Source organism: Felis catus, chromosome B1 (assembly GCF_018350175.1).
Source record: "Felis catus isolate Fca126 chromosome B1, F.catus_Fca126_mat1.0, whole genome shotgun sequence".
NCBI classification, from domain to species: Eukaryota; Metazoa; Chordata; class Mammalia; order Carnivora; family Felidae; genus Felis; species Felis catus.
This window is the reverse complement of record NC_058371.1, coordinates 107,692,421-107,719,338: the sequence shown is the minus strand read 5'-3', so window position 1 is coordinate 107,719,338 and position 26,918 is coordinate 107,692,421. Positions and strand designations below refer to the sequence as shown.

General features: G+C 33.3%; 1 long non-coding RNA gene across 2 annotated transcripts in view; it reads right to left on the bottom strand.

Annotated features, from left to right (window-relative positions):
* Positions 1–13,278: 13,278 nt before the first annotated feature.
* Positions 13,279–26,918, bottom strand: part of LOC109499014 — a 34,700-nt gene continuing 21,060 nt past the window's right edge. The window contains exons 4-8 of one of the 2 annotated variants that reach the window (XR_006596838.1): positions 19,661–19,755; positions 16,751–16,815; positions 16,586–16,647; positions 13,941–14,538; positions 13,279–13,500 (exon numbers count right to left, since the gene is read on the bottom strand). This is a non-coding gene — a long non-coding RNA (uncharacterized LOC109499014). The remainder of the gene's footprint in view (positions 13,501–13,940; positions 14,539–16,585; positions 16,648–16,750; positions 16,816–19,660; positions 19,756–26,918) is intronic. The other variant, XR_006596837.1, reaches the window with a different exon arrangement.

The following is a 26,918-nucleotide window of genomic DNA, read 5'->3' as shown; positions in this document are numbered from 1 at the left end:
ATCTCCAAAGAGTATTATGGGACTCAAATCAATTTCATTTGTGACAGGTGCATTTTGAGGAAATACCAGCCCTGCTACATGTGGGTTGCTATTGATGCGTCCCCATTTAGGCAGTTAAAGTAATGAGGAGGAGGATAATCATACAGCACGATAAAATCTATGCAGTGAAAAATGAGAATAAAATCTTTGAGAAACAAGTTGAGAGTAAGAAACAAATTCATCCCTTTCAAACAGTGTGTTAAGAAATGACAGTGGTCAAAGGCAAATTAGAATGATTGAGACAACAGAAGATCTAAACATGTTAAATAATTCTGGAACAATGAATTTAAAAAAATAGATACTAGGAGAATTAATAAAAACAAAGGAAAATATTCATATTAGTTTCTTTTTTGCTCTTATTTGACATGAAGATTGAGGCAAAACAAAATAAATAAATCTGTATTTCTCATTTACAGCAGGGAGGAAAACATCGATGCCAGCACTAGGTAAGATTTTGTAGGGGTCCACTTTACAAACACTGAGAGTTTTTATCCAAGAAGAGATCCTTAGATAATTTACAATAGAAATGACTGCAGGATACTGTGACTTAAATCATGGTTAAAAGAACATCAGAATAAAGTGAAGGTCATTTGAGGACATTTTTCAAAAATTGAATTTAAATGGTGAGACTGAAAGATATTTCTTTTTCTTTGCTCACGTGAAGAAAAAATAATTTGCCAGGTATTATCTGGCTGAAATGCCCTTAAAACAGCTCAAGAAGAGTATCAGATGAGTTTGGTGTAAAAATTGAATGTTACTGCCAAATGGAATTTGGTTATGAAGGAGTAAGATAATTCCCCACTGAAGAACTTTCATTCATGACAGAGAAAAGTGTTAATGGATAAACAGTGGATCCTCAGATAAGCCACAGAGACAGCATAATTAAAAGTACTGCCAGACAAGTGTTTTAGTTTTGAAGCCTAAGGACATACTTGTGTTTCTTCCAAAATAGAAAAAGAGCTTTATGTTTTAAGAAATAAGATGGGTAAGAGGAGACAGCAGAGTAAGAGATACTTGTTCAGGCAGTGTAGAAACCATAAAATTACCTAAAAATGGGGGTGAATTGAATGGAGAGATCACATCAAAAAAAATTTTTTTTAATTATTCCTAGCACTCCTAGGCATTTCTTTATTCTAGAGAAATAGAGATGTAGGTTTGCACAAAATCTGCACGTAAATGTTTATAGAAGCTTCTATACACAGTTTTTTCATTTGCTTGGGAAATGACTTTTCATTTGTTTTGGTAATAGCCAAAAGCTGAAAACAACCCAAATGTTTCTCTGTCAGTGAGTGGTTAAACATCCCTACCATGGAATACTACTCAGAAATGAAGGGGAATGACATACTGATATACAAAATAATTCAGATGACTCTCCAGAGAATCATGCCAAGTGAATAAAAAGGCAATTCTGCATGATTTCATTTATAAAACATTCCTGAAATGAAAAATTTACAGCAATGAAGATTAGATTGATGGTTGTTAGACATTAAAAAGAGGGTGTAGGTGGAAAGTGGGTATGACTATAAAAGGATCCTAGGGGGGATCCTTGTGTAATGGAAATTTCTACATCTCAGTTGCGTCAATGTCAGTATTCTAGATGTGATACTGTACTGTGGTTTTGCAAGACATTACCATTGGGGAAAACTGGGTAAAGGGTATGGTATTCCTTAGAACCACATGCAAATCTGTATCATCATAAAATACAAGATTTAATTTAAAAATGACCCAGACTTTTCAAGAATGTGTCAATATTTGGCAAATTTTTGGTCATATGCAAATATTCACAATGGAAAGGACAAAAGGATCACAAGATTGGGGGAATTTTTTTTTTTTGAATTCAGAATAGTGCCTATAAGGGAAGAAGAAGAGGGAGAAAGTTTGGGAAGGAATTGTGATATCTGTACGAAACCACCATGCAATTAAAGAAAGGTTCCCAAGCAAAGCATAAAGCCAAAATGAAACGTAGTTTGGAATTTTTATGTATTTATTTTAGTAAATAAAAAAGTAAAGGATTGACCTAAACAAACACTTGGGCTTAATATTGTCTAACTTTTTAAAATCATTTTTTTGTTTGAGAGAGAGAGAGAGAGAGAATGAAAGCAGGGGTAGGAGTAGAAGGAGAGAGACTGAGAATCTTAAGCCACTCTAAGCTCAACATCAAGCCAATGCAGGGCTTGATCACGCAACCCTACAATCATGACCAGAGCCACAATCAAGAGTCAGATGCTCAACCTGCTGAGCCACCCATGTGCCCCTAACATTTTTTTAAAATGTTTTATTTTTACTAATAGTATCAATCTTTTTTTTTTTTTTAAAGTAGTCTCCACGCCCAGGGCAAAGCTCAATGTAGATCTTCAACTCACCACCCTGAAATCAAGATCTGACCTGAGATCAAGAGTCAGCCACTTAATTGCCTGAGCACCCAGGGGTCCCATAGTCCCAATCCTTAATCACCACCAGCACCCTATCTTTTATTTTTGATGTATTTTCTTTGAATACACTATTGTTTTGGTTCTTTAGCTCTGCTCATGTGCAAATGTACCTATACACCCCCACTCAGATAATACGTACACACATACACATGTACATATATATTCACAAAAAATTGATCTGTGTACTTAAAATTTTTATAAGTAATACTTTGATACAAATTATTTTGGTGTTTACTTTTATCCAGAATTTTATTTTTAATATCTGCTTTTATTTTTATATGAACATTCCTTCCTTCTGACTACTAGATAATATCCTGTCAAAAGCATAGATATAAATTACCTCACCATTATCTGCAACAAGCAGGTAGGTTAACCTCAACTTTTTGCTAATACATATGATATGACAATAAATATTCTAATGCATGTCTTTTTATTCCCCTTTGAAAGATTTCTCTGTAAGTGGTTATATATTTCCATATTTTAAAAAATGTACTTTCATATACAAAGCTAAAGAATTACTTACTGAAAGATGTGAAATTTAAAAAAGGTAATATAGCATGAAAGCAAAGTGAATAAGAAAAGTGTTAGTGTAACTAAAGACAGAGTGATGAGAAAATATAAGATAATGAAACAGACTAGTGTTTTATCTATAGACATTTTTTTTAAAGGTAATAGAAATAAATGAAAGGTAATAACTTTCAGATAAAATCATACAGGTAAAGCAAAGTATGGGGGGGGAAGAAATGTTTAAGGATAAGTGTTTCGTATATAAATATGAAATAGACATTAGAGAGTATGATGAGTATGTGAGGTAAAAACAATTAAAATTGCATTAGAAAGATTAAAAGAATTGAAAAACTAGGTAAAATACATTTATAAAAATAAATTATTATTAAAAGAAAAACTTCTTATGTTAAATCTAATTCAAAAGAATGACTTCTTTGGAGAATTCTGGGAGGAAATAAATAATAAGTCATTTTTGAATTAGCAATTTTGGAAGATTGTATTTCTATTTGGATACAAGTATGATGTTTTAAAAGTTAGGAAGATAGTTTGGACTACTTAGCATAAAGACTGGGATATTTTTTAAAAATCAAAAATTAGGAATGAACTCGGAAAATATGAAAAACATGTTAAAATAAACACTAGCTTAAGAAAATCTGACTATATTAAAATAAAAAAATTAAAAACAATAAATTTTTTTTGAAAAACTACAATATTTTAAATAATATGCACTCTGACAAAATGATTATGGATTTCATGGGAATTCAATTATCATTAAGATATATCATTATATATTTATTTTATAATAGTCTGTGAAGATAACACATAATTGTCAAATAATAATTAAATATAAAAGAATTACAAATATAAGTTTGAGATACATATACTTATATATGAATATTTTCCAAATACTAAAAATGAAAGTGTTTCATAGCTAAGCAATCGTTTTTCATGATAATCACTACATACTATCATTACGTGGACAAAAAGAAAAACAACAAAATGGTTTAAAAGAAAATGACAGGTAAATTGGATAGAGAGGAATAATAAATGCAATAAATATGTGTTTTGTGCAATCTATAAATATTTCTATTTAAATAGTTATGTGACCACATGAATTAAAAATAAAGTGCTATTAAACCATATATGTATACAATTTAAGACAATATTTTATTGAAAAATTCTTACATACAAATGTATTAAAATCAATTGAACAACCTTTATTTTTATACTACTTGACTTTTGTTTCACTTTTAAGTTAAGTGTGATTATGATGCTGGAATCTAGTGATTTTAGTTCAAACAAAAAAGGGTAGCATAGACCTATCATTTGATTTTTCTGTTTTCTCTTTTCATAGAAAATCATCAATTTAAATTTGTACATTTGTTAGCTATGTGTCACTAGTTATTTAGGTTTTCCACCATATTTTCTATCACTCAATAACATTACTTAAAATAGCCTTAAATTTGATCTCTGCTGAGTCATGAAAAGCAAAGCAAACCTTGGGGAGCTACTATTAGTGATGGTTATGGGTTAAGTGAGATGGGTAGAAATTTTCCCTGCCAAGTCTAAATTTGACATCACTTTTCTAAATGACACGATAGGAAATGGTCAAAATTTTATTGATCTCTTTTAAAAATGTTCTGGGATCATAAATGATTTCATCCTAAAAGTTGTAGGCATTAATGATTTTGTTACTTCTTTATTTTATTAAAAATATCAGAATTTTTATGTTAGGTAAATTTATCAGAATTTTACTGTTGCAGATATCAAAATGTTTAACAGAATGATATTTTCATTATATTGTCTAATCTTCAAAATAGAACTGTCATTATATCAGAGAATTATAAATCTTAGTGAAAGGAATTATTTTTTAAGAAAACAAAGCATCAAAAATATTTTGCTAGCTAATTATAACATTTATAAATGCTAAATCACAAATGTGACAACTCTTTCCTTTATTCCAATGTCTGTGTTTCAGCCCTCTTTGAAATTCTGGGCATGTTTTACTCATATAAGTAGATATTTTCTTCTATCACAAAATTGATCCTGAAAAGATTCCCACTTTTGTTAAACACAGCATTGCACAGATGAGGTGTGAAGTTTTAAGTTGGTCCACAGTGCTTCCTCATGACACCATTTATACCTCCTTCCCGGGTTGGCTTGGAGCCAATGATGTTTCACGTGGGAATTCATTTCTGAATAATTTTGAAGGGTCATTTCACTTCCAGAGCCTCTCAGTATAGTGGATGAGACCTTCAATGGGATTACATTTTCTCTTTCTGCCTAATGCTGATTTTTTTTTAAATATAATTTCCAAGGTGTTGATACCAAGAGAAAGATGGAGATGAGGCTCAGGACTGAATGGTAACAAGTTTAAAAAAGGTAAACTCCTAATGAAAATAGCCTGATCTATCAAGGTCAGGGTTCTGATTAGTAAAGAATAAGACACCAGATGATAACAACTGGATTGATATGCCTGGAAATCTTGAATCTCCAGATTCTCTTGGACATCATGAACCTGCACAAGTGACTCATGCACTTTTTTGTCACGAGTGCTTTTTGATGGCTAGTACTTTTGCTTTATTTGAAAATTTCCCCCGCAAGGCAACATGCACCCACAGGAATATTATGTATTCTCTGATTATTGGTAAAATTCAATAGATTTATTTGAGCAAGCCAGAAAATTATATTATTCTAACATGCTATATACTTAAATATTTTTCTACTGCAAGGTTACTTTTTAAATTTTATTTTATTCCACTATAATGCATTTGTCATTACTTACCTTTAAATTTACATATTTTAATACTATGCATTTTGATGTATGAGCATGTATCTTTACAAGTAATTCTTGTTAAATTGTACATTTTATCATTATGAAATATTGCCATTGATGTTATTGTAAGATCTTTAATTGTTTTCTCTGATATTAATATCAATTCACTTGTTTTCTTGATAATCACATTTGCTTGATGTATCATTTTCCATTCATTAATTTTTAACTCTTCTTGTTCTTTTAGATGTCTCCTAAACTAACACAAAGTATTTTTTCATCTAACTCAATTTCTTCTGCTTTTTAATGAAGGATTTAAACAATTTCTGCATGATATACTTATATATTATTTATGACAGCCCTCTTTTTTTGTTTTATTTTTGGAATGATCCACAAACTTCTTTCCAGTACCCATCATATCATCTAACATTCTAGAATTTGTGCATGTTAACACTATATTCCACTGAGTTAACAAACTCAGAAAGATTTATTACACAGAAATACATATATTTGCATCTGACTTTTACAAGAAATATATCACATTTTTCTTCCTCTATTCCCTGAACTTCCTACTTTGGGATTATCTGGATGTTTATTCCATATCTTTGTTCATTTTATAAATTTATACAAAAATACTTACATCCATTTACACTTTGGAAGCTTCTTTTAGGGGTGCCTGAGTGGCTCAGTCGGTTAAGCGCCGACTTCGGCTCAGGTCATGATCTCGCTGTTCACGAGTTCCAGCCCTGCATCAGGCTCTGTGCTGACAGCTTGGAGCCTGGAGCCTGCTTCGGGATCTGTGTCTCCCTCTCTCTCTGCCCATCCCCTGTTCAGGCTCTGTCTCTGTCTCTCAAATATGAATAAAAATTTTTAAAAAATTAAGAAAAAGAAGTTTCTTTCTTTTTTTTTTAAATTTTTTTTTTAATGTTTATTTATTTTTGAGACAGAGAGAGACAGAGCATGAACGGGGGAGGGGCAGAGAGAGAGGGAGACACAGAATCGGAAGCAGGCTCCAGGCTCTGAGCCATCAGCCCAGAGCCCGACGCGGGGCTCGAACTCACAGACCGCGAGATCGTGACCTGAGCCGAAGTCGGATGCTCAACCGACTGAGCCACCCAGGCGCCCCAGAAGTTTCTTTCATAACCACTTATTATGAATTAAATTATGTCCACCAAAAATTTTTTTTTTAAAAAGTCCTAAGCCTCAACACCTCAGAATGAAAACTCATTTGAAAATAGGTCATTGAATATATAATTAATTAATTTGAGATCATGCTGAAGCAGGTTGGGTCTATAATCCAATCTGACTTGTGTCTTTATCAAAGGGGAAAATTTTGGACAGCAGGAAGAACACTGTGTGAAAAGAAAGGCAGAAATCAGGGTGATACTTTTACAAGCCAACCAACATAAAAAAAATTTCTAGCAAACCACCAGAAGCTAGGAGAGAGGCATGGAACAGATTCTTCCAAACAATCCTTTGGACGAACCAGCCTCCCTGACACCTTGAGCTGACATTTCTAGCTTCTGTAATTCTGAGGACAATAAATTTCTGTTGTTTAAGCTACCAATTTATGGTATTTCATTATGGAAACCCTAGGAAATTAATATACTACAATTTTTAAAGTATTGTTATCTTTTCCTCTCTGCTTCCCTTTAGCCCATGTAATAATTCTGTCACACATTTCTGTTTATACTACCCTAAATGCCTGCTTCTCATTTTCGTATCTTACTTTGACTACCTGATTGCCAAAATGATCTTGATGACAAATGAGCCCCTTACCATCTTTCTCATCTTACCCCAATTAATCTTCCACATTGCTTCCATTTTCCAAACTCAAGCTTGTACAAAACTTCAGTTTTCCACAGCTGATATAATTGCATCTATTGGAGACTTCTGAATTGATTCTAGATCATCAGTGACTGATGATCTGTACTCTCTTCGACTTAGCTGATGGCACATGAAGTTCAGCTTTTGATTTAGGTAATGCATGCATTGTTCCAGCATGCATTGTTCCAATTGTTCTTCCTCCAAAAGTATTTTTAAAGCTTTCACAAAGGCAATTGAGAATATTTGAAGATATTTTTAAATTCTCTCTTTTCCCAGCTATGTGCTTGGATGAACATATAGAAGTATAAATCTGGTGGTAATCTAGGTAAGTACTAGTTTCTGATTCTGTAACAACTCTTCGAGTTTTACAATTTAGAGATATACAATTGACCCTTGAACAACAGGGGTTTGAACTGTGTAGTTCCACTTACCTGAAAACTTTTTACAATATAGGAATGTAAATGTATTTTCTCTTCTTTATGATTTTCATGATAACATTTTCTTTTCTCTAGCTTATTTTACTGTTAAAATGCAGTATATAATACATATAACATTCAAAATATGAATTAATTGACTTTATGTTATTGGTAAGGCTTCAGGTCAACAGTAGGCTATTAGTAAGTTTTAGGAAAGCCAAAAGTTATATGTGATTTTTGACCATGTAGGTTGGTCAGTACCTCTAACTCTTACGTTGCTTAAGGATCAATTGTACTTGGATGCTGGCTGAGATTATCAATAAGATGAAACTTTCAGCTGTATCCTTTGGAACTGTCCATCTTTCCATCTTTCTTTTCTCTATTTTTTTTTTTTTTGAGAATGGGTCAGTATTATTTTAATAAGGTGAATGAAAGTATCAGTCCAGAGATATGCTTCTCAATCCAGATAAATTAATAATTCAGTGACTGAAAACTTTAGTGTATGGTCATTTTTAAGAAAGAGCTTATACTGCCAAAGGTTTATCTTATTGTTATCATATCATTTTTGTATTCATTGTCTACTAAAAGTTGTGACAGTAAATCAGGCGTGTTTAGTTCATTGAAAAAGTAATATTCAAGAACAATTTTTAATGCTATTTAATTCGTGCTGTTCATAAAACAAAGTCAATCATATTGAGTAGCTTACCTGTCTTGTATTTTACTTTTACACTGATTTTTTATATTAGGGTTAAGTTGCTAAAGATATAAAAAGGGGAAACAAAAAAAAAATTCCAGTACTTCTCCTTAATATAAAACTCTATTTTAGATATTGGAATGTAAATTAACTCTTTTATAATAATTGTTACTCAAATCTTAAAATATTACTTGAAAGAAAAAATTTACTAAATTAGACATGTCGCCTGTAATTTTAATATAAGGTTACATTTTTTAATGCTGTTATATTTTAAACACTGTTTTAGCAATTGATGGTATTCCTAATTGCATAAAATACATATTCCAGTATATATCCCTTTAGGGGGATTTTGTTAGCCAAAGAAAATTGATGAGAGACATGATGATGTAGATACATTGGTAATGACCGATACATTTTTTTAGAATGTAAGTGAAAAAAGAAACCTAAAATAAGACTCTGGGGAGTGGTGAGCATTGTGCATAAGTCATCTTTTGTAGTCTTTTTTCTATGTAAGTTTTATGGAGCTAAGTAATATGTTTTAAATATACCAGCCTATGACTGAGTTGTAGCTTAAAGAAAACATCCAAACCTCCATCAGAACTACAGTGTTACCAATAGTTTTAATCAGCGGGAAGCTATTGTGTAGATTTTCATCTGTGTTTATTTTCTGTCAGATTTTCTAAAAAATAAAAGATTCTCTATCCTTTTTGTTTCTTTTGAATAAATTGGCCCAGCCCTTTTTGTGTATGTTTTGTGGATGTGCATGTTTATGTGAATAAATGCTAACAGTATAACTGAAGAGAACTTACAAAATTCATGTCATATTTTTCATATCATAGCAAACTGTACACTCGTGAATTGAAAAATGTCTTTCAGTTTATTAGCAAATGGCAAATTGAAATTTATATGTAATACATTTTTTACATAGTCAGCATGTATTGAGTTAAATATGCAATAAATCAGAGATAATGTTTTACCCTTCACTGAGACTTGACCATATCAATAATTCAATAACAAGAATTAGCTTTTTCTAAGTAGAATATCAGTTGGGCCAATCTTCATTAAGCTCAAATCTCTCCTGAATTTATGTAAAATATGTTCCTACTTTAAATACAGGTTTTACAGAGAATTCCTGGGGGTTTCTCTATTGTGTGTATATTCCTTTTGGAATGACAGTACTTACTAACATTCTAAACCCTCCCTATAGCTGTGGTAGTTGGCTGCTGTGATTGGCAAGTCTTTCCAAGCTCAGTGATGCACTGAGACTAACTCTTCCCCTTGACTTCAGAATAAAAGAAGATTTAGTAACAACTCATTACAACAAAGTGTAGTCAAGATTTTACAATCACTTTTACCCTCAAGAAGCATGTCTCCTATGTGGAAACAAGCTGCCCTGGGACCAGGTTGGGAAAACAGAAGTTCAGGTGGTAGTAATAAGTACTGATCTCTTCTGTCTATGAACTTATCTATTTTTTTCCTGATGTACTTGATTCTAAAGGCTGCATCTATATATACCATGACCCGGAAAATACAATTTTCCAACGTGTTCAGACAGACCTGTGTATAAAACTTTGTATACTACCTAGGACAGCAACAAGTACACAGTAGTCTTGTAAGTCATGTTGAGTGACTTAATTGCAGAAGCTAACTCAAGAGAGAGTTTCAATACCTTTTCTTTTTCCACAAAGTTCTGCGATTTCACCTAATATGGAAATAATCTCTAAATTTCTCCTGAATCTCAGACAAACCAGATGCCAGTGACAGAGAGTGTTTAAAAGTTGGCCCTTGCAGTTTGGCTAGAAAAGGAGAGTGAGAAGAGGAAAAAGTGGTGAACATACCCAAGTTAGTTGTATGAGTTGTATTAAGGTATTGTTGAAGTCAGAGAGTAGTTGTTTTGCTAGTGGGTAAGAAACTTAAAAAGATAAAACATTAAGTTTGAGAGTGAAGGTATGAAGTTCAAAAGTGGGTATCCAAATTCATATGTAAACAAGGGAGTTTGTAGGGAGCTCTGCTGGAGAAGGCTCTTGGCATTCAGCAATACAAAAAATTAAGTGGCTTTGATGTTGGATAGATTGTCTATGCTGTTGTTTAAGTTATTTGAAATGACAGTAGGCCATAAGATTGGAGAGAAAGATTAGGTAAAGTTCCAAACATTTCACTGAAGGCAGGTAATAGTAAGGAAACCTAGTGATGCAAACAAAATTGCATCTCTCTTAAGCAAGTAGTGTTTATTTCAAGAAGACAGAGTAATAGTGATCTGTTATTTCAGTGAGGAGAAAGAGGAAACCATCTTCTGACCCTGATGTATGTGAAATACTGGGAAATAACCCTCCTCATCTTGAGAATGTTGCAGTGGATAGAAAGTACAAGTACAGTGTGTACTTGAAAAGAACAGAAAGGAATTGACAGTAAAGAAGAGTTTTATAATTATGTGGCATAAAGTCAAAAGAGGGAAGTCCATGATTTGGGGAGAGAAAGGAAGAATGTTAGGTAAAAGAACCACAAAGCATAATGAGAATAAAATACCAAAAAGGATGGTGGAGGAGTGGTAAGTAATAGATTAAAACAGGAAATTGAAGCATGGTGGGCTTAGAGTTATTTATTTATTTATTTATTTATTTATTTATTTATTTATTTATTTTTATTTTATTTTATTTTATTTTATTTTTAGTCACCTTTTCTTTTAGACTTGTGGGTATTTACTTTTTATAACATTTAAATAAGGCCTGTAAGGGCAATCTTGTAATGTGTGTTAGGTGATTAGGTGAATCCTTGTGATTAGGTCTTTCTTTCTACTCTCTCTACTGTGGCAGGCACTTATGATGACAGGCAGATGCTAGAGATTGGCACTAAGATCTCTGAGATTTTAACACAAAACTTTAGGTTTGGAGAGCAATCAAGTATGAGCCGTGGTGTCTGAAACATGAATGAATAGCAGAATGGGGTACCTTTTGAGAAGAGTACATCATAGAGTCTAATTGTTTAATGATTTAATATTTAATGGTTTAATATAAAAGTGAATTTGGTTTTACAGCAAGACTCAACACAAATGTTCTATATAAATGCCTACTAATTTGAATTTGCATACAAATGGTCTTAAACCTTATTTAATGATCCTGATTCAGTAAATCATGGGTTTGACTCATGATACTGAAGTTCCAAGTTTCTAAGTGATGCCAGTGCTTCTTAGTCCCTCGACTACACTTTGAGTAGCAAAAGTCTGTATGCTTGTGAAGAACAGGTGTGATTTCTAAAGAACACAGTCAGAGATAACAAAATTTGAGAATATTTCCATTAATTTGGGGGAGTCTTGCTATTATATTACCACAGGGAGTTAAGTAGAAAAGGAGGAAATCCGTGCCACCATGTGGGAGTCGAGGGAATTACACTGCTGAACACAATCCATTAAACAGTTCAGGGAGAAGGGATAGGCTTGGCTAGAAGATAAGAGTATTTTAAGTGGAGCTATAGATTTATAGGTAGGTCAAGAGCCTTACAAGAGTTGTCGGAAGTACTGAGTGTAATTTTCCTCATCATTACCAACTAGATTTGCAATATAACTTATAAATACCATACAGGTTTTGTTTTTGTTTTTGTTTTTTCATTCTTTCTGTCTTCTTTAAAAGAACTCTTCCATTGATATTGAACTGCTGTGGATTTCAAACGTGTTCATTTCATACTCATTAGGGAAAAATTTTCTTCTTGTTATAACCTACATTTTAATTAAAGTGTGTCAAATTTGTTACCTTCCTTTAGTATTGCTGTTCTTTCCTAAGTTTTATACCAAATTTGAATTATTCTCATTTACTTTTCTTAAAATTCATATGTTTGTATTTAATGTGCGTTCTATGTCTTTCAAACTAGCTTATACTTTTTTTATACATAGGAGGACTTGTCAACTCCGACCTCATGTAGGAATTATTTGTGGAGACATGAAAATAAATAAAGACTGATGCCCTGCTCCCATCCCAGACAATATTTTAATTGATAGCCTCAGTGCTGGGATGCATTAAAATCTGCTTCAGTGGTTTTGTAACATGAAGTTACAGGTGAGTGCCATGCAAATGCACTATCTTATGAAGGTTTACTGTGTACTTCCTCCTCCTTTATACATTAAATATGAACTACAGATTCATTTCTACAGTATTTTAGTAAAGAAATGGCTGCACGTAGCACAGACAGCACGCAGGAAGGCTTCTCATGAATGAAAAACTCCGTACAAAAGGCAATCAGCAACAGCATTGAGAGCTTTAGGTGGTCGATAACTTTCTCAAAGTCCTTTTTCAAGAAGTACATAATAGCTTAGTCACTTGGTCCAAATAACTTGAATGCTAAATCACAGACAGCTGCGTCCATATCTTCCCCATTGTTTCTTTCATTCATGAATAAATACACACAGTAATAAACTACTGTAAATAAAATTAATCACATATGCTTATGCACATAATAGGAGCTTGCTGAATGTCAGGCTGTTTTGAATCTATGAATGTGTTGATAGAAGTTTTGTGTGTAAACATTCACAGATGGGCACATTTTCTCTATTAAAAACACCTGCAAAAGGTTTCTGGAAAAGTTTCAGAAAAACCTTGAATCATTTCAAAATTTATTTTACACCACCTGGTGATCGAGGCTTTTATAGAGTTTTTCCTTAGGAAACCATGCGTTAGAACATTACGAGTAGTTTACTAGTGCCAGCAGAGGAACCAGATAAGGTGAATATTGCTGTTTTGGTCGTTCTTTCATTCCCTTATGTATTCATTTCATCCTTTCTTCACTTTGCCATTCATTACTCAGTACATACAAGAAAGAACTCTGCAAAAAAAAAAGTGAACAAGGTAGAAATGATTCTCCCCAAATTATAATTTCATCCATATCGTCCATCCTGATGAACAGAGTTAAGTGATGCAGAAACTTGAACAATTATTTTTACCATCTCAATTTATTGATCACTTCAAACTCAATCTTTTCTTTCTCTAGACTCAGCATCATTCCTACTTAGATTTTCAGATATTTTCATTCCTTAATTAAAAGAAGAAGAAGAAGAAGAAGAAGAAGAAGGAGGAGGAGGAGGAGGAGGAGGAGGAGGAGGAGGAGGAGGAGGAAAGGGAGCTTCTTCACACTTCCATTTGATATTTCTTCACTTTACCTATAATTAATCCCTCGTTGCAAGTGCTGTTCTACTCTGGCCCTGTCATATATCCTTAAATTTACTCTTGACTCATGTACAGATTTTGAAGACAGATTATATTTACCTCTGTACAGAAAGGAAGCACCAGGAAGTTCTGAACTTCTAAAGTTGCTATGGCAATTGCCAACTGCAAAAATAAAACAGGCCTGGAAGCACATTAATGACATAATAAACCCTCTTGTCAAGTGCATTTTAAAATCATTTTGTAGGTAAAGTTATACTTGGCTGTGCTGGAACAAAGCCATATTTGTTTAGTAGACATGTTTTCGTTTGTCTTCCCTCTTTCTCTTTCTCTGAAATTGGCAAAACAAAGACGGAACAAAATATGGATGCACTATCTATACTTTATTGAATCTATTTGGTGTCTTAATATCCTAATACACACCTTGGACATATGTCAACTTAAGAAAATACGGCACGTACCTAAATCTCTGGAGTCTGTATTATTGAGGGGAGAGTGGAATCCATGAATAAATATTATTGAAAGGTAAGGTGTTGAATTTCATTCTTATTTGATGGATACAAACTGTAGTTTGTTCTCCAGCAGGGGAAATATAAAGGACAAATGAAAGTTTTTATTTGTAATATGCTTAGCATAAAGCTTTGAGCTATTAAATATCAGTTACATCCCCACTTTTATGTTGACAAAGCTCATTGTGATCCTAGAAATAAAGAATAAAATAAGCTATTAATTATTATAGCTATAATCATAGTATAAAGAGTCATCATGAAATAAATGTTTAAAAGCTATGCTAAGATTAGCATTACTACCAGAATAACCTTCTCTTGGTTAGGAAATAGCATAATAATTATCAAAAATAGGTATCTAAGCTATTGTTATTTAAATAAAAATATTTTTCCAAATGGTAACTATCTTGTAAGATTTTTTCTCAAATGTCTTTATTAATCTCATCAATTCAGGATCCTATGAATTGTTAAGGTACTCAGTGTTAGTTTTACATGTCTTTTATTTATACACGTGGGCCAAGTATCATTGAAATACATTAAACTAAAAAGAGGATAAGCTTAGTCAAAATTTAACTCAATTGCTTCTTTATACACAGTGACAGGCTAAATGAATATCAACCACAGGGACCAAGGTCTTCTAAAACATACTTTCTGAAGATAGAGAAGAAAAAAGCATGAACATTTACTCTGACATAGAAGCAATAATATTAATAACTATGGCATTATTCCAAGTGCTTTATATAATTTAATCCTAAGCAACAACTTTATGGAGTTAGTATGCTGTACAATTTTCATTTTTATGATGAGGATACTGAGCCACAGAGATATTAATTCTTTTGCCCTAAATTGTACAGCTACAAGCTGCCAGAGCAGGACTCAGTTCCTGGCAGTCTGGTGCTGGATCCAATGCATTTTTCCAGGAGGCTAGAGATACCTCAATATAAAGCAATGAGTCATTTGTGATGCAACCCATTTGGGAATTATAATTTTATTGCAGAGGAAATTAGAGTATTCCAGAAGTCTTCATAATGAGACCGAGATGTTTTACAGGTAAGTAACTAAAGTGAAAATATAGAATTTAATTGGTAGACTCCAGTGAATATGAATTCAGTCATTTGGAGTCAAACTCAATTTATATGTATGTATAAATATATATATATACACACATATATATATACACACACACATATATACTTTGATAAAGATAATGACTTTTTGAACCCTGAATTTCCTCACATATAATATTAAAATATTAATAGTACTCATGTTTTATAATACATAGTATATATAGTGTAGTGTAATCCATGTATGCATATATAATATATATGTACACATATGTGTATACATGTGATATATGTATTTCATATGTATATATGTATGTATATTCTTTGTGTTTATGTGTGTATGTGTATATATATATGTATATATATAGTCTTATGTGCATACAGTCTATATATCTATACTTATATATACACTATATATATATGTATACACTTATATGCATACAGGCTATATATCTATATATACATAGATATATACATACATATACAGTCTGTATATATATATATGTGTGTGTGTATATATATACTTACATGAATACAGTCCATATATATATACACACTTACATGCATACAGTCTATATATATACTTATATACATACAATCTATATATCTATATATAGATAGATATTTATATACATACAGTCTGTGTATATACTTATATGCATACAATCTATATATAGAGAGATAGATATATACTTATATATGCAGATATATATCACATATTATAGCTACTGGGAGGAAACCAGAATCTACTGAGCTAGTTTCCCCCCACTACTGAGTTAACATTTTTTTAAGTTTATTTATTTTTGAGAGAGAGAGAGAGAGAGAGCAGAGGAGAGGCAGAAAAAGGAGACAGAATCCCAAGCAGGCTCCACACTGTCAGCGCAGAGTCCCATGTGGGGCTTGAACCCAGAAACAAGGAGATCATGACCTGTGATGAAACCAAGAGTCAGATGTTTAACAGACTGAGCCACACAGGTGCCCCACTACTGAATTAACTTTAACTTTTAACTAATAATTCTAGCACTTTACAAAAAGCATTTAAAAACAGATTAATGCCTACATAGTCATAGTGTTTAGTCAGAGCAAGATTTATATGGATACAAACAAAATATACAGCCACTGGGAACATTTTAATGGAACATCATCAATTAGACCTTATGAAAGTTAGGTCTCTTACTATTCTGTGGAAATGTTGTCATTCTTTCTATCTGTACCCAAACCCCATCCATGAGAGTCCTCCTGTTGGATAAAGAAACACAAGTGAGAAAATTACCTTGAAAATGTTCTTGTTAAAATATTAAGCTTAATGAAGAAGAGATACCCAGTATTCTGCAACTCTTACCTCATCACACATCTGAATTAGCTTCTCTGATTTTAAAATCCAAGACATGGACCAAGAAACCTTCACTGAGGAAAGGGAAATTAAAGTTCATAATATTGTGCCCATGACATGGTTATATAACAAAAAGTTCTGCTATAAAATTTGAATAAATGTTTCCTTTGAGTTTCAACTAAATATTTGCCACAGGATGTGAGGCTTGGTATAAAACACTGAATCCTTCTTTATTTTATTTTCATTTGCTGCAAAACACAGGTCATAATGCTTTGCAAATAAAATTTTTAGAAGTTTGAAGTACAGGAACATCATTACAAGCACAGTCCTTAGATTACTATGTAATACCGAGTATCTTCATTTTGGGTTGTAAAGAATCCCAACTTGGTAGTTACTACTGATGATAAGTTTCTTTAAAAAAAATTAACATTTATCTATTATTGAGAGACAGAGAGAGACAGAGCATGAGCATGGGAGGGACAGCGAGGGGGAGACACAGAATCCGAAGCAGGCTCCAGGCTCCGAGCTATCAGCATAGAGCCTGATGTGGGGCTCAAACCCTCAAACTGCAAGATCATGACCTGAGCTGAAGTCAGATGCCCAGGCGCCCCTGATGATAAGTTTTAAACTGAAGTATGTTGATCTTATTTGTGAACTGTTCATCTCCTAGTACAAATATATATATATATATATATATATATATATATATATTATATATATATATATAATATATATATACACCAAGAGATTAAATATAATAAGGAAAATATCAAAATTAACATTTCATAGTGACATTTAAAATAAATACTTAAATATGTGAGCATAACAGACTAAATTATTTTAAATACCAAGTACATTTTCCTCTCAAAAAAGATGAGTTTATATTTAGAATTGTAGAATTTCCTGTTATACACATGCAAAACTATGCTGAAGAAGTTAAGCAAACCAATGAAAGATTTACTTTGTTTATAGACTTTTATTTTTTGAAGCCAATATCACAGAAGTAAAAAGCAAAACTGACAATGTACACTAATATGTTTGGTGCCAATTGAAATTCTATCAACTCTTTTTCAATTTAGAAAATTTTCCCATCATATCAATACCTTAAAAATAAACTTAGGGTGCCTGGGTGGCTCAGTCGGTTAAGTGTCTGATTTCAGCTCAGATCATGATCTCATGGTTTAGGGGTTTGAGCCCCACGTCAGGCCCTGTGTTAACAACTGGGAGCCTGGAGCCTGCTTCAGATTTTGTGCCTCCCTCTCTCTCTGCCCCTCCCCTGCTTGTGCTCTGTCTCTCTCTCTTTCTCCAAAATAAATACACATTACAAAAACTTTTTTAAATAAACAACTCATTTAAAGAGACTGGAATTTTAGTTTTCATGTAATTTTGATAAAAATGATGTATGTTGAGCAGAGCTTAGCTATATTGTCTCAACACTTGAAATGTTTTTCTAACATACATTCTTTTCATTGTCTTTCCACCATTTGGTTACTGTCAATAAGAAATTCGTGTGTGAGTTTGTAGATAAGCCATAATCTTTTTTGAGATTTCTTTGAAAATAGGAAAATAGAAAAAATTTTCCTTGGTCTAGTTTGTATTCTCTGTTTTTTTTTTTTTTTTCTGCAACATAGATAAGCATTAAATAGTAATTGTATACATGTGTAAATATGCCACACTTGCCAGTTAGGGCTCAGTTACTTTCTTCTATCCCATTTGTTAACAAACAATTCCACAATTTTAGTTTGGATAGCCATCCTTCCTCCAAGGATCCTAGGTGTTTTTCATAAATTGGCACTATCATTCCCTGAAATTTCTTGAGAAGCCTGATTTTCTTCTTCTTCTAAAGTAACTCATCCCTTACCCAGAGTGATTAACAGGTGCGCAATAAGTATATATATATATATATATATTTTTTTTTTTTTAATGACTCGTGAAGGGAAATTTACTGTGGCTCCTGGAAAGAATCTTCATTGATATTGTATAAAAGCTACATGGTAAGGCATACCATGAAAGGCTGCTGTCAGCCATTTTACCACCATAAGGAAAGCCAACTTTAGAATATAGAACATACATTAGAAGATAATAAGGTATAGAAGAAGTCTTTTTGTGGTATTGTCAAATCTGGATCAACATAAAGCTGACCCAGTATACAGACTATTCAGTTATTGAGTCAATATACAGCAATTGTTCTAGCCTATTTACATTTTTAAATCTATATACAGAGAAAAATTCTCTATTTGTAGCCAAAAGCCAACTTTACTACTTTTTACATTATGATATAATTGAAAGTGATAACGTCTGCACAACAAACTGTGTAAATTTAGGAGGCTGATCACAGGTGGAGATGATAATCTAAAAATTCTCCACTCACTATTTTTATAGAGGTTAAATTTACAATAAACAAATCTTATAAAAAATTTAATTTTCTTAGTTAGCCTATTAATTCCTTGGAGGCTAGTATTTCATATTTCAAAAGGAGCAAATCAAATACTAAATATCATCCTAGATCTTATCTGCTAAATTTAATTTATTTAATAGGAGTTTTAGAGAGGTTAAAGTTAATTGATGATAGCATTTATTTACAACTTTTTTTTTTTTTTTTGCTTATAAACACATTTATTTCTCACAGTTCTGGAGTCTGGGAAGTCCAAGATCAGAGCACTGACAGATTTTCTGTCTGGTGAGGGCTGGCTTCCTAGTTCACAGTTGGCTATCTTCTCCCCGTGTCCTCATCAGGCAGAAGGGGGTGAACGAGCTTTCTGGCGTCTCTTTTATGACGACATTAATCCCATTCATGAGGGCTCCACCTTCATGACCTATTTGCCTCCCCAAATCTCTGCCTTCAAATACTATTATATTGGAGATTGGGCTTCAACATAAGAAGCTGGGGGGGGGGCACAAATAATCATTCTATCACACCTGGGAAATGTGGTTGTAACAGGTGCTTCCAAAGTTGCTCATGGCATCACCATTGCCAGCCAGCAGAAAGTGTGTTCAAAACCCAGGTGAAGCATCTGGAAGGAGATGACAAGTTGCACCCATCATTTCTACTCACACCCCATTAACCTAAACTTAGTCACATGGCCACATGCAAGGGAGGCCAGGAGATGGAGTGAAGCTGGAAGACCAAGCATGAGGACAAAGGAAGAATGGATCATGATAGGCTATTTGACGGTTTCTCTTGCACAAAGGTTTCTCTGGGTTCTGCATGGGATCTTTCCACCTGGAGACAGTTTATTTACTAAGCAAAGTTCTATTTAATGCCTAAGACCAACAGTCACCCATCGTAACATTTCTGAGTTTGGTTACTTGCCATTCTTCCACTATAGGAAAAACCAATATTAGTGGTAAAAACGGTATTAGTGGGGTCATTATGAATAGAAAAATTTCCAAAGGTGCTTTTTAAAAAAAAAATTATGAACAACAACCTATGAATACTCAAAGAATAGTTTGCATGATCTTGGCCTTCTAAAACAATTTGTATAGCTGTGTGTGATTGCATGCATATGTGTGTAGTTTTAAACTCAAAAACCTCAGGTTGTACATTTGGTGCATAAAATCAAAAGGAAAACAACAGGCATTTATTTGGAAGTGAGTAGTAAATTTTCTTAAAGCCCATGTGTACTTTGATTCAGGTGGCTGCCTCAGGTGGCTGCTTGCTTTTTCATGTATAAAACTATTCTTGGAGTATTCATAAGATATCGTCCTAAGCTTTTATATTTACCCTTTTATCTATTATTTTTTAATATAATTTATTGTCAAGATAGGTGACATGCAGTGTATACAGTGTGCTCTTGGTTTCAGTGTAGATTCCCGTGGGTCATCGCTTACATACAACACCCAGTGCTCATCCTGACAAGGGCCCTCCTCAATTCCCATCACCCATTTCACCCCCCCCACCTCATCAACTCTCAGTTTGTTCTCTGTATTTAAGAGTCTCTTATGGTTTGCTTCCCTCTCAGTTTGAAACTATTTTTCCCCTTCTCTTCCCCCATGGTCTTCTGTTAAGTTTCTTAAATTCCACATATGAGTGAAAACATATATCTTTCTCTGATTGACTTATTTCACTTAGTGTAATACCCTCCAGTTCCGTCCACTTTGTTGCAAATGGCAGAATTTCATTCTTTTTCATTGCCAAGTAGTATTGCATTGTATATATAAACCACATCTTCTCTACCCATTCGTCAATTGACGGACATTTGGCTATGGTTGAAAGCACTGCTATAAGCATTGGGATACAAGTGCCTCTATGGATCAGCAGTCCTGTATCCTTTGGATAAATTCTTTGTAGTGCTATCGCTGGGTCATAGGGTAGATTTATTTTTAATTTTTTGAAGAACCTCCACACTATTTTCCAGAGTGGCTGCAGTAGTTTGCATTCCCACCAACAGTGCAAGAGGGTTCCTGTTTCTCCACATCCTCGCCAACATCTGTTGTTTCCTGAGTTGTTAATTTTAGTCACTCTGACCAGTGTGGGGTAGTATCTCAATGTGGTTTTGATTTATATTTCCCTAATGATGAGTGGTGATGAGCATCTTTTCATGTGTCCGTTGGCCATCTGGATGTCTTCCTTGGAAAATTGTCTATTCGTGTCTTCTGCCCATTTCTTCACTGGACTATTTGTTTTTTGGGTATTGAGTTTGGTAAGTTCTTTATAGATTTTGGATACTAACCCTCTATCAAATATGTCATTTGCAAATATCTTCTCCCATTACATTGGTTGCCTTTTAGTTTTGTTGATTGTTTCCTTCATTGTGTAGAAGCTTTTTATCTTGATGAGGTCCCAATACTTCATTTTTGCTTTTATTTCCCTTGCCTTTGGAAACTTGTAGAGCAAGAAATTGCTGCGGCTGAGGTCAAAGAAATTGTTGCCTGTTTTCTCCTCTAGGTTTTGATGGCTTTCCGTCCTACACTTAGGTCTTTCATCCATTTTGAGTTTATTTTTTGTGTATGGTATAAGAAAGTGATTCAGTTTCATTCTGCATGTTGCTGTCCAGCACCATTTGCTAAAGAGACTATCTTTTTTCCATTGGATACTTTTTCCTGCTTTTCAAAGATTAGTTGGCCATACATCTGTGGGTCCGATTCTGGGTTCTCTATTCTATACCATTGGTCTATGTGTCTGTTTTTGTGTCAATACCATACTGTCTTGATGATTACAGCTTTGTAGTAAAGACTAAAGTCTGGGATTGGGATGCCTCCCACTTTGGTCTTCTTTTCAACATTACTTTGGCTATACAGGGGTCATTGTGGTTCCATACAAATTATAGGATTGTTTGTTCTAACTTTGAGGAGAATGTGGTTGCAATTTTGATTGGGATTGCATTGAATGTGTATATTGCTTGGGTAGTATTGACATTTTAACAATATTTGTTCTTCCAATCCACGAACATGGAGTGTTTTTTCCATTTCTTTGTGTCTTTTTCAATTTCTTTCATAAGTTTTCTATTGTTTTCAGCATCAGATCTTCTACATCTTTGGTTAGGTTTATTCCTAGGTATTTATGGTTCTTGGTGCAATTGTAAATGGGATCGATCTCTTGATTTCTCTTTCTGTTGCTTCATTATTGGTGTATGGGAATGCAAACAATTTCTCTACATTGATTTCGTATCCTGCAACTTTGCTGAATTCATGTATCACTTCTAGCAGCTTTCTGGTGGAATCTTTTGGGTTTCCATGTAGACTCTCATGTCATCTGAGAAAAGTGAAAGTTTGACTTCTTCTTTGCCAACTTGGATGCCTTTTATTTCATTCTGTTGTCTGATTGCTGATGCTAGGACTTCCAACCCTATGTTAAACAACAGTGGCGACAGTGGACATCCCTGTTGAATTCCTGTTCTCAGGGGTAAAGCTCTTAGTTTTCCCCCATTGAGTATGATATTAGCTGTGGGCTTTTCATATGTGGCTTTTATGATACTAAGATATGTTCCTTCTATCCCGACTTTCTTGAGGGTTTTTATTAAGAAACAATATTGTATTTTGTCAAATGCTTTTTCTGCATCTATTGACAGGATAATATGGTTCTTATCCTTTCTTCTATTAATGTGATGTATCACATTGATTGATTTGTGAATATTGAACCAGCCCTGGAGCCCAGGAATGAATCCCACTTGATCATGGTAAATAATTCTTTTAATATATTGTTGAATTTGACTTGCTAGTATCTTATTGAGAATTTTTGCATCCATGTTCATCAGGGATATTGGCTTGTAATTCTCCATTTTAGTGGGGTCTCAGTCTGGGTTGGGAATGAAGAGAATGCTGATTCATAGAATCAGCAGAGAATGAGTCCAGAAGCTTTCCTTCGGTTTCTATTTTTCAAACAGCTTGAGAAGGATAGGTATTAACTCTTCTTTAAATGTCTAGTAGAATTCCCCTGGGAAGCCTTCTGTCCCTGGACTCTTATTTGTTGGGAGATTTTTGATACCTGATTCAATTTCTCTGCTGGTTATGGGTCTGTTCAACTTTTCTATTTCTTCCCACTTGAGTTTTGTTAGTGTGTGGGTGTCTAGGAATTTGTCCATTTCTTCCAGGTTATCCAGTATGTTGGCATATAATTTTTCATAGTATTCTCTGATAATTGTTTGCATTTCTGTGGTGTTGGTTGTGACCTCTCCTTTTTCATTCGTGATTTTATCTATTTGGTTTCTCTCTCTTTTCTTTTTGAGAATTCTGGCTAGGGGGTTATCAATTTTGTTTATTTTTTCAAAAACCCAGCTCTGAGATTCATTGGTCTATTCTACTACTTTTTTGGGGGGAGATTCTTTCTATATTGTTTATTTTCAAAAAAATTTTTTATTCATTTTTGACAAAGACAGAGACAGTGCGAGTGAGGGAAAGGCAGAGAGAGGGAGAGAGAGAAGCCCAAGCAGCTCCACACTGTCAACATAGATCCCGACACAGGGCTCAAACTCACAAAGCCATGAGATCATGACCTGAGCCGAAACCAAGATTTGGACACTTAACTGACTGAGCCACTCAGGCACCTCTATATTGTTTATTTCTGCTCTAATCTTTATTATTTCTCTTCTTCTTCTACTGGCTTTGGCGTTTCTTTGCTGCTCTGTCTCTAGTTCCTTTAGGTGTGAGGTTAGGTTTTGTGTTTGGAATTTTTCTTGTTTCTTGAGATAGGCCTGGATTGCAATGTATTTTCCTCTTAGGACTGCATCCCTATATATATATATATATATATATATATATATATATATATATTTTTTTTTTTTTTAATTTCTTCTTTAATTGCCTGGTTAACCCATTCATTCTTTAGTAGAATGTTCTTTAGCCTCCATGCACTTGGAGGCTTTCCAAATTTTTTCCTGTGGTTGATTTCAAGTTTCATAGCATTGTGATCTGAAAATATGCATGGTATGATCTCAATTCTTTTATATTTATTGAGGGATATTTTGTAACTCAGTATGTGAGCTATCTTGGAGAACGTTCCATGTACACTTGAGAAAAATGTGTATTCTGCGGCTTTTGGATGAAAAGTTCTGAATATATCTGTCAAGTACATCTGGTCCAGTGTTTCATTCAAGGCCATTGTTTCTTTATTGATTTCCTGTCTAGATGATCTGTCCATTGTTGTAAGTGGAGTATTAAAGTCACCTACAATTACAGTATTATTATCAATAACATTGCTTATGTTTGTGATTAATTGATTTATATATTTGGGTTCTTTCAAGTTGGAGACAAAAACATTTACAATTGTCAACCCTTCTTGATGGATAGACCCTGTAATTATGATATAATGCCCTTCTTCATCTCTTGTTACAGCCTTTAGTTTAAAATCCTCTTTGTCTGATGTAAGTATGGCTGCTCCAGCTTTCTTTTGACTTCCAGTAGCATGATAGATGGTTCTCCACCCCCTCACTTTCAATCTGAAGGTGTCCTCAGGTCTAAAATGAGTCTCTTATATACAGTATACAGATGGATCTTGTATTTTATCCATTCTGATACCCTCTGTTATTTGATTGGAGCATTTAGTCCATTTACATTCAGAGTTATTGAAAGATATGGATTTAGTGTCATTGTGTTTTCTGTGGGTTTCATGCTTGCTTATTTTTTCAGCATTACAATAAAAAATAATACTAAACTTTCTTCATTGAGAAAGTGACTCTTTGTTATTGCAATAGTTCATAAGCAGTTTTATATCATACAATCATAATAACATGTTGCCTTCTAAAGCCTGTTTGAAATTTAGTAAAGCTTTGAAATAGGCAATGAAATTGTAATGCATATTAAAAGAGTATTGCTTCCATGTGTATTGCTTTTAAATTTGGTTAAACTTGTGTGGTCCTTCCTCTTCCCTTATATTTCCATATTTTATTACATATTTCTTCAAGATTTTGGTGATTATTTGGAAAAATAAATAGATCTCACTTGTCTGTTCTAGACTTCAAAAACTTACCATTCATTAAGACAAGTTGGGCTAAAATCACCATTCTTGTTCTAACTTGTATCTGTAAAGTTTCTGATGATATTAACTTCAAGATGCATCCTGATTGTTGAAAAATTAAAATATCTGAATTTAACAAAGACAAAGGGATGCACTTTAAAGTCAGAATGTAGTGCTTACATTGTTTTGACAACTTGATCAGTGCAGAGGCAAGAATTACATAACTCCCTGTGTGGTGTCATGCCTTCCCAATATAGAATTCAGGCAATTAAAATATGTTTTGTTATATTCAAATCATGAAGCTGAAGGAATACCAGAAACAAGTTGAGTTATGGAGATACAAACAAAACTACTTGTGTAATTACATTTATTTTTATGTAAATTAATACTTATTACCATAAAATGCAATCTTAATACTCTTTAGTTAAAGGATATGGTTTATCCTATTACAATCATGAAGAACAAAATATTTACGTCATGTTTTTCCAATAAGAACTATAAACCTGGAGATTGTAACTGTTTTATTACCAGGAATTTCACCCCTAAAGTCTGAAATAACTAAGTTGTATGTAAATGCTAATATCAATAATACCTTTAAATGGAAGAGTATATAATATGACATATATATATAATATATATAATATAACTTGTGCTAACTAAATATGGCAACAATGCTTTTTAAATAATTTATTCACTTAATGTTTTTTAAACATTTCTGAATATGTATACTTTCTTCTCAAGGGTTTTCTAGAATACAAACTTTAGAAATAAATTTTATATTAAAAATGATATATTTAAAATTCATTCCCCAAATCACATATTTGGATAGCAGCATCTTTTTTTTTTCCAGTTGTGAAACCCATTGATTTGGAATCCAACCACCTGCTACAGCAGACGAGTACCTCTTTCTCTTTGAACGAGAATGCCTCAATCTGTGCTTTGGATCTCTTTTCGGCTATCTTCTCTCCTATTGCTTATTATCTATTCTTTCTCTTCAATATGCAATCAGATTCTCAAATTTGGATTCTTCTCATTTTTATAAACCTGTTCTCAAATTTCGTCATCCAGAAATCAGTAGCAACAACAGCAGCAACAGCAATGACAACAAAACTTTCTGAATCCCACTCCCTCCTGTTACCAGTCTAAGTAAGTCTTCCTTTGGAACAAACGTTTTCAAAACATTTGCCTGTTTTCACTGTTTTTATTCTGTCATATACGTACCTTGCAATTGAATGAATACAAGTGGTTTCCATTTCAATGACTAAAACAGTCCTCACTATGAAACTAAAATAGTAGATGGTAATATAGCTTAAAGTCCAGAATTGTGATGCCTCCAGCTTTGGTTTGTTTATTTGCCTTTTTGTTTGTTTTCCATTACTTTGGCTAACTAGGGTCTTTTCTGGTTCCATACAAATGTTAGAATTGTTTGTTCTAGCTCTGTGAAAGATGTTGGTGTCATTTTGATAGGGATTGCATTGAATATGTAGATTGCTTTGGGTAGTATAGACATATTAACAATACTTATTCTTCCAATCCATGAGCATGGCATGTTTTTCCATTTCTTTGTCTTCTTCAATTTCTTTCATAAGCTTTGTATAGTTTTCAGTGTATTACTTCTTTGGTTAAGTTTATTCCTAGGTATTTTGTGGGTTTTGGTGCAATTGTAAATAGGATCAGTCCCTTGATTTCTCTTTCTGCTGCTTCATTATTGGTGTTTAGAAATGCCAAAGATTTCTGTACATTGATTTTATATCCCGAGGCTTTGCTGAATTCATGTATCAC